Below are 9,046 nucleotides of genomic sequence, written 5' to 3'. Positions count from 1 at the left end.
AGGGTTCACGTATTGAACCCGTGTTTTAGCGCCACTCAGTGGACATTTCTCTTTGAAACTGCGGCGAAACGTGCAGTAAGGTACGTGAAAACGGTGTTGCAGAAAAGTACACAGAGGTACGTATTTTTATGAGACTGGGTTGGAAAAAAAAAATATATATTTTCCTCCTTTGTTCTTTTGTATTTTTTTTTTTGTTTTGTTTGTTATTTGATTTTTCTTTGTTACTTTTGTATATAGCTTTTGGTCGTTTGTCTACGGGGACTGTTTCACCTCTCTAGCACTGTAAATAAACATCACTTTACACCTTACATCTCTGCGAGTATTGCCATATTTTTTTTGGATTATTATTCTTTTTTTGGGCAAACCCGGTTTCGCCTGACAGCGGGCCTGCGAAGACCTGTTGTCTCACACTGATTAAACATAATGTTCCCTTAAAATGAATGTGTTGTTCAATTATTGGCTCTTTAGGTAATATTGACCTTGATATTATTAGCCATTAGGGTCAATTATTATCAACAATATTATTAAACCTAGGAGTCAATGTCAAAAAGAATCTATTCTGTTAAACGTTGTTAATTGATTTCAAAGGTTAGAATCGATTACTCTAATTACTACACATCCCAGAAGAGCCTTTAACAGCTACATACGAGTTTTTGATTCAGCCCAGTGACTTCTCTGATTCTGTTCACAAATACAACTCATTCGGATTGGCTCACTGGTTAATTTTAGTGAATCAAACATGCACAGCATACAACAAACCATGAGATTTAAATCAATGTAATTGCTGAATACTTGTTCATGTGATATTGTATATTTACATTTGTTCAGAGCATACAGTTTTGTTCACTTAAAGTATTTTTTTTATTATACTTTTCAGTCCCTTCTGGTCAAGCAAGAACCAATCATAAATGTTCTAACTAAAAAAACTTCACAAAATATAGATTCAATAGTAGTCTCATTAAAAATATTTATGCCAAAAACTTGCTTATTTTTTGTTGGTGCTTTTAATTGCAAAATTGTAAACAGATGGACAAAACAACAAAACAAAACAGGCAATATGACTCATTGTGAGGGAAACAGCAGCTGATTAAATGAAATGGAATAATTTCAGACGAATGTACCATCGAAATTAAATAGAAAACATTGAAACAAAAATATGCATTACACTGCAGATCTCCCTTTGCTTCCTTCATTAAAAACAAAGATTAAATATTTCACCCCCCACACAGGGAATGTTTTTGGCTGTTTTCTGTGGCTTGTTGCACTCAAATCTACCAGCATGACACCTCAGCTCTTTTCATAACGGACCATCCAGGGGTGACCAATCCAATCAGGCTGTTTAATCCACCAAATCTAGTCCCTGGATCCCGACCTTATGCATCTATTAGTAGAGCTGATCCTACTAGGTAATTGGAAGACTGCAGTGCTCATCTACATAACTCCCTTCCTAAATATTCTAGCCTGTTTTTTGGTCAAGTCAGCACTGCACTGTTTTATTCCAAGAAGTTGTGAAGGGACATTCCATGCTTCTAATGTGAATTTTATTTTTTTTATCCTAATAGCTTCTTTGTAACATTAATGAATAAATGCTGGTATAGTGGCTAAAGCTCCACGCTTTAACCAATAGGCTGCTGGTTTAAAGGGGTGATTCTATGGAAGCTTATTTCTGCCACAGAATAAAAACAAAAAATATAAAAAAGTAATTGTGACTTTAACTCACAATTGTGACTTTTTTCTCGCAATTCTGAGGAGAAAAGTCAGAGTTGTGAGATATCAACTCACAATTGTGAGAAACAGTCAGAATTGAGAGAGAAAATTACGCAATTATTTTTTTTTTATTCTCACAATTCTGACTTTTTCCTCACAATTGCGAGTTTATATCTCACAATTCAGACTTTTTTTTTCTTGCAATTCCATGAAAAATCTGAATTCTGAGATACAAACTTGTAATTACCTTTTTAACTTTATTTATTCCTTGAAAAAAAAATCTGTTTATGTTGCAATTCTGAGAGAAAACTCAGAATTGTGAGATATAAACAATTAAAATGTCTGATTTGTATATCTGAATTGATATAAACTGTGAATTATGAGATTAAAAAAAATCACAACTACTATTTTTTCCCCATATGTTTCCAGTGACAGTGATTTGCAGCATCAAAAAGACCAGTAACCAACAGCCATCACCCAGTGTTTAAATCGGTCATTGTGAATGGGGCTTAGGATTTATTTGATCATAAAGCTCATATTTATTTCCCGTACTCATATTCTTTATTCATTTATTTATGTTTTTACAGTAAACCATAATGTGTGCATGTGTGAGTGCGTCTGTTATAGGAACATGTGTCACTATTGGGTACAGATGATCAGATAGAATGTCTGATTAGGACTTCAAGTGAGACCAATCATGTATTTTTCCACAAGCAAATTTCTGCATGATAATCCAGCATTCACCAGCATACTTCTGGTCAAGCTGACAAAACCACTTTAAAGGACTGGGATGTCCTGGAATTGAAGCAATCGATGCTGTTGATAAAATCACAGAACATACAGTTTTACTTCATCCCCCGGGTTGTAAAAATATGCAACAATAGTAATGCACTTACAATGGAAGTCGATGGGGCAAGGCATTACACTGAGATCAGTGTTAAACACTGTTTTGAAAAAACTAGTCATATAAAAAAGCAATAAAATCCTTTGCAAACGTACATTATATATACATTGTAGCATTTTTCATGATCATGTAAAGCTGGTAAACCCTGTCATTTTTATGTGATATGCTTAAGGATAATAGAAAGAGTGCTCTGATTGGTTTTAAACCTGAATGCCTAACCCCATAGATTTGCTTTTAATTTTTGATTCAAGTTATTCATTTTTCAAGGTTTGTTTCTTCTTTGGAACAGATTTGGAGAAATTTAGCATTACATCACCTGCTCACCAATGGATCCCCTGCAGTGAATGGGTGCCATCAGAATGAGCATCCAAACAGCTGATAAAAACATCACAATAATCCTACAGATCCTGCTGGATTCCAGCAGAGGATCCATTTGTGAGCAAGTGATTTAATGCTATTTTTTTCAATGAAGTAACAAACTTATCTTGCACTTGCTCACATACAGTACTTGCAGCACTTTGTATTTTTTTTTTTATTGTCATAATATGCATTTTTTTTGTGTGGACACTGATCTGCATGTAAATTAAAAATGTCACAGATATCTGAGCATTCCTTTATTTTACAAAAACAAATTATATTATATATAGTTATATATTTGCATTGCTCCAGACAATTTACACAAGGAGTGCAGGTGGAATAAAAATAGTTTTAAACTTGGCTTTCTAAAAAGCATAACTGGGCAGCTATTCTTATTGTTGGCTGTGCAATGCCAATTTGGTTCATCGTGGGTCCTTCATTTGATGCTAAAAACAAGTTATCATGAAGCTGGTTTCTCTCAACAAGCTTAAACGAAGTAGCAAGCAACAGATTTACATTCAATCGAAAAGACAAACCACCCTTGATGAATTTAAACATCCTCCTCTCTCCTTAAACCAATAACATCAATCCTCCTCGTGATGTTTTCCATTGCACCATAATATGTAATTTTCCCATCAGTTCCCTAGTCATGTTGCACACGGTCAACTGTGTGAGTACAAGAGCTTTGGAAATTGATTCCTCTTAAAACTAAACAGATGTGGCCTCTAAACATGCTAAGAGAGACCCTAGACTCTATATCAAGCGTCCAGTCCTCAATAGACCGCAATAGAGGAGACCCGAGAGGTGACGCCTCAGCAGGTGAACACAGTAGGATCATCTCACGGATGATTTAAAGAACCGATAACCTCTTGAACACGGCGCTTGGAGAATAAAGTTCAGAGACGGCCTCCACCTGCAAGCTAAACTGTGGGAGACGCTGCTAGCTGGTAAACCATAACTCCAGCACAGCATCCACATCAGGCTTTCTGTGATTTCGCCTCCTGCTTGAAGAACCTCTCATTATGTGCTTTGTGTTGCAAGAGCTTTCTCTATGGATCTGTGGGTGTTCTGCTCTGGAGATCTCGGCTTGTGTTTAATAACAGCGTTTGACAGAGACAGAGAATTCAATTGAAGCTAGAATCTTTGAGACCCCAACCAAGGCTGGCAAGTCCAAGAATACCTTCTTCCACACTTTATTCTGCTCTCCATACTTAAATAATTTATATGATTCCATGAAAGCATCAAATTAGGTTTAAAACGGTGCATCGGTGGTACATACACACATCATATGTCAACTCTGAGCAGATGAGATGAGAATTCTAGTTTGTGCTATGGATGATAAGCACGTTTTGTTTTTATTGTGATGTCTATGGTTAGTTATGAACCAACATTGACAATGTAATTGCATTGAGAACATGTGAGTCTGACATCTCAGATTAAATCTGCCCAACTTGAGCATACACCTGTGCTAAGATATTCCAAAAGTTTTCCAAAATTGCAAGAGACTTTGAGTCACTTTTGAATTTCAGTGTGATCCAGATCATGAGAGATTCTTTCTTGAACAAATGTGAAGGAGTGTATTTTTAAAAGAAGCTCTGACATTTTACAATAAACTACAACATCTATCTTCTTAAATCTTTGCAGCAAACAGAGGTTTTAGATGATAAACCGTTTAAAAGTTTGGGGGCTAGAAGATTTGTTTTATTTTAAAAAATTTACCAAATATTACATAATATTAAGAAACACAGCTAAGAGATTAACAGCACACATTTCACCATATTATTATCATTATATTTAACTAATAATTTGAATAATTTTAAATCCATATAAATAGTTCTTGTTTTCTCCAGATAATTAAACAATTTAATTGAATTTCCTGAGCTATGTTATGTTGTGTCAGGGCAACAATAAAAGTGTTCTTCATAAAACAGGACAGAAAAATAATGCACGGCCTCTGTGGGCTTCCATACTTAGGCAATTCCATTATTTTTCCAATTCCGTCTGGTGTCGCTAATGTCACATAAATTATACACTTCACCTTCAACTTTAGTGACATACATCAGTTTGTCAGACATTATGTGCACATTAACATAAAAAAGACTACATTATTTTAGGAAGCAACCTAGAAAAATTGACAATATAAATACAGTTATTTGCTCTTCTGAAGTTACCGCAAAATAAACAAGGTTGAAAATACACAACCGAATCGCACACATACTTGCCGAGCTGCTCCAGATCAGTCGATCAAGCCATTAACCTGCACATAAGAGTGCATCCGTACACAGAGCAGATTCTAGATCATTTCACTCGTCCACCAATAAATATGCTCATGAACGATACACCCAGTCAACCTCACACTGAAAAATAAATCATACAGTGATACATCAGTGAGCAAGTAAATGAGTTCATATATCAATCACTCAACCAGAGCTGCCCATTCAATTGAGTACAGCCAACAAATTCATTTAGTGGAAACAGATGCAATTTGGAAGTCAGAGTGATAAGGACCATCAAACTGAATTGCTTGTTGTGACTTTGTAAACATGTAAATGTGTTTAAACCTGTAACTGGAAACTGTGAGCGTAGCACAGGCCTGAAAAACACAAAAAGGAGGCTGACAGATGCGAGTTTACTCTGTTTGGGGATAAAATATGTCATTCTGTATATTAAATACAGCATTTAATCCAGTAGACGTGAGGTTACAGGATGCAAAAATGTATATATATTTTCTTTGATTGTGGCTCATCCGATGAAGTTTTAAAGACAATTTAATGGCTGTTTTAATTGATTCTGTGATGAAATCTGCAATGTATGTTTGGACTATTGATTCACAGCAGAATAAAAAAGTTGGAATTTACTTAAATGCGGAAATACAGTAATGAAATGCAACTGTAAGCTATGAATTTCAAAAGTTGCTACTGGAAGGATGGATGGGAATAGGATAAACAAGAGTATGGTCAGTGTGTAACCTATATAATCATATAAATAAGCACATGTTGATGATGTTTATTGTGATTGGTGCTTGTTTATTAGTGCTCATACTTAGGGTTTGTTTTGATGTAAATCTTATGTAGAATCCAAAATATTACAGAGATTTGAGGGTGGGCTCTTTTGACCTAACCTTAAAACCACCCACAATACCCTAGCATCGTGACAGAGGGTTTTGCATTGGTAATCATGACTCACTCAAATCATTAATACTTGCGTATTATAAAGCTTAACGCAGAAGAAAATCTGAACCTCATTGCAAACAAGATGTTAGGATAGTTTGGAAAATTCTGCCATTATTCACTCAACTTCATAACCTTCAATTCAAGAAAGAAAGAAAGAAAGAAAGAAAGAAAGAATTCAGGCAGGTAATTTCCATACAACTATGTCCGATAAGCTTTAAAATAGATATTTTATAGATATTAGATAGACAGACAGACAGATAGATAGATAAATTAAACCATAATGTAAATATATAGAACAAATATATTGTCACAAAGCAAGGCCAGACACAACAGGTAAGCGCAAATCAGGATGGTTTATTGACTGGGTAAGGGGATGACTGGAATAGTGTGTGTATTTGTAGTGTGGCTTAATTGGTGACAGCAGGTGCGGGTGATCAGAACTCAGGTGACTGTGATCGGGTAATTATCCTGGATGGTGACTGTAGTGACTGTGATGAATCCCTGACATATATAGAACAATATAAAAAAACAAAAACAAACAAACGAACAGTAGGTCAGTACTAATTTCCTATTGTCCTTTTGCTTTTCCCACTTTTGGTTTTTAAACAAAATGTGGATAAGACAATTACAGTATGACAGAAATTTTGGGTGAATTATTCTTTATAAAACATATATTTTTCTAAAAATTGAGGTAATAACTCCTTGCAAATACACCACAGCTCTGCTCAGGCTGCTGCTGGTTGTGCAGATAAGGCTGGTCTGATCGATGGTGTGGAAAAGAGGCTAATGAATGAGCCGACTAAAGGAGCCATTGATCCCACACACCACAGACTTATTATCTCACTAATTACATCAAGCACAGCTTGCCAGTGCGGCACTGTGGGTAGGAAATGGCTCTCGTCCTGTCAACATCTCCATCAGCTCTCACAGGCACATGTGTATTGCGGTGGAACACGCTGGATAGATTTATTGTGTTGAGGTCTGTGTTGTCAGTAATACAGACATTATCAGTGGTGTTCATCTTCCATAATGCCGCTGTAGCAACAGTTGCCCTCCCATGTTATGATCACTATAAAATGAGTACAAAAAAAAAACTAAAACTAAAAAATGACCTCGTAGGGCTTCCATACAAAGACTACAATTTGTAATCTAAAGACACATTTACATTTACCTTTTATGGAATTAAATATTTAAAAATATACTGTAATTTGTTAAATGTTTAGAAGTGAAATTTTAAGGAGAGTGTGAAAAAAAAAACTGCAATACTAAGATAAACCACTTTGGTTTTGTGTAAAAACATCAGTAGTTGAGACTGACTTGAGTTAAAAAAAAAAAAAGCTTTCGTTTAGATCTGGTGAGATCAATGCATGTTAAATAGCTATAAAACAACACATTAGTCAAAGTTTTTTTTTCTTTCTGTTTTTCTGTTCATCAAAAGAGCCATTTGAAGATTTGTTTGGAGCCAAACAGGACAAACTAATTCATTTTCATGATGAACATCAGAAAGGTGAGTGCTGATCTCTGCTCAACAAGGTGTTGTAATAGAAAATAACCAATATATGAGAAGCTGATTACCGTAAAGGATTAGTTCACCCAAATTGAAAAATGTACTGACCTTCAGCCCATTCAAGATGTAGATGAGTTTGTTTCTTCATTGAAACAGATTTGGAGAAATGTAGCATTACATCAGTTGTTCACCAATGGATCTTCTGCAGTGAATAGGTGCCATCAGAATGAGTCCAAACAGCTGATAAAACAAGTAATCCACAGTAAAACTCTAGTCCGTCATTTAACATCTTGTAAAGTGAAAAGCTGTGTATTTGTAATAATCAAATCCGTCAAGGCGTTTGTAACTTCAAATCATTGCTTCCTGATAAAATAAGAGTCCTCGATCCATAATATTGCTTCCTCCAGGCAAGAAGTCGTCTTGTCTAAATCAGGAGAGAAACATGCACAGATCAAGCACTGTTTACAAGTGAAGACAGTCTAAAGCAGTTCTAAACAAACATGTTGGTAGGTTTTATTGTGAGAGGACAACAGGAGATTGACTTTTTCACTGGATGAAGCATTATTATAGATTATGAAGTATGCATTTTGACCAGAAGCAATGGTTTTAAGTAAAAAAAAAAGCAAATTATTTCACTTTTAAATAAATAATATACTTAACAAAATATACCTATGTGCAAATTGAATATAATGTTTTCAGACACTTAATTACATGTTAATTACAATGAAATGAAACTGTATAATAGCTATATTAAATGCAATTAGCTGAACTTGCACATTAACTGAAAGTGCTTTTTGGCCTTTGTATGTATAATTTCATACTTACATTGTCTTTGAAATAAGGTGAAAGTGCATTGCCGGATATACTATCAAGCAGCCCACTGCTTGCAGAGTTCAGCTCCAATCCTAATCAAACACACCTCAACCAGCTAATTAAACTTTTCAGGATCACATGAAAATACACAGGCAGGAGTGCTGAAGCAGGTTAGAAATAAACTTTGCAGAACGGTGGTGCCCAGGAGCAGTGTTTACGACAGGTTATCTATAAGTACAGGTTTTTAAACATGCACTTTTAATATTTGAAGTGCACAACAAGTGTCTGATTTCAGAAGTTGTAATATTTAATACTGTATATATCAATGCCTATCAAAACAAAAAACAAAAAAAACAAAGTGATATAACCCCAGTTTACATAGAAACACCTATGGATACTAATCAGAGCTCATGTTGGCATTTTAATGTAGCTAGCAAGAATCATAAGACTGTTAAGGTGCGGTCATATCAGTATGACGTTGTTTTTCATTTCCTCTTGTGTAATGAGCATTTGAACAGTTGCATATTTCCCTTACATCCCCTTATTTATTTGTTTGATAAAGTCTAATAGGATATTAAAAGAGTA

The sequence above is a fragment of the Sinocyclocheilus anshuiensis genome, unplaced genomic scaffold (assembly GCF_001515605.1).
Source record: "Sinocyclocheilus anshuiensis isolate Anshui unplaced genomic scaffold, SAMN03320099.WGS_v1.1 scaffold348, whole genome shotgun sequence".
In the NCBI taxonomy this organism is placed as follows: Eukaryota; Metazoa; Chordata; class Actinopteri; order Cypriniformes; family Cyprinidae; genus Sinocyclocheilus; species Sinocyclocheilus anshuiensis.
The sequence above is the reverse complement of the archived record's forward strand: the minus strand, read 5'-3'. Positions refer to the sequence as shown.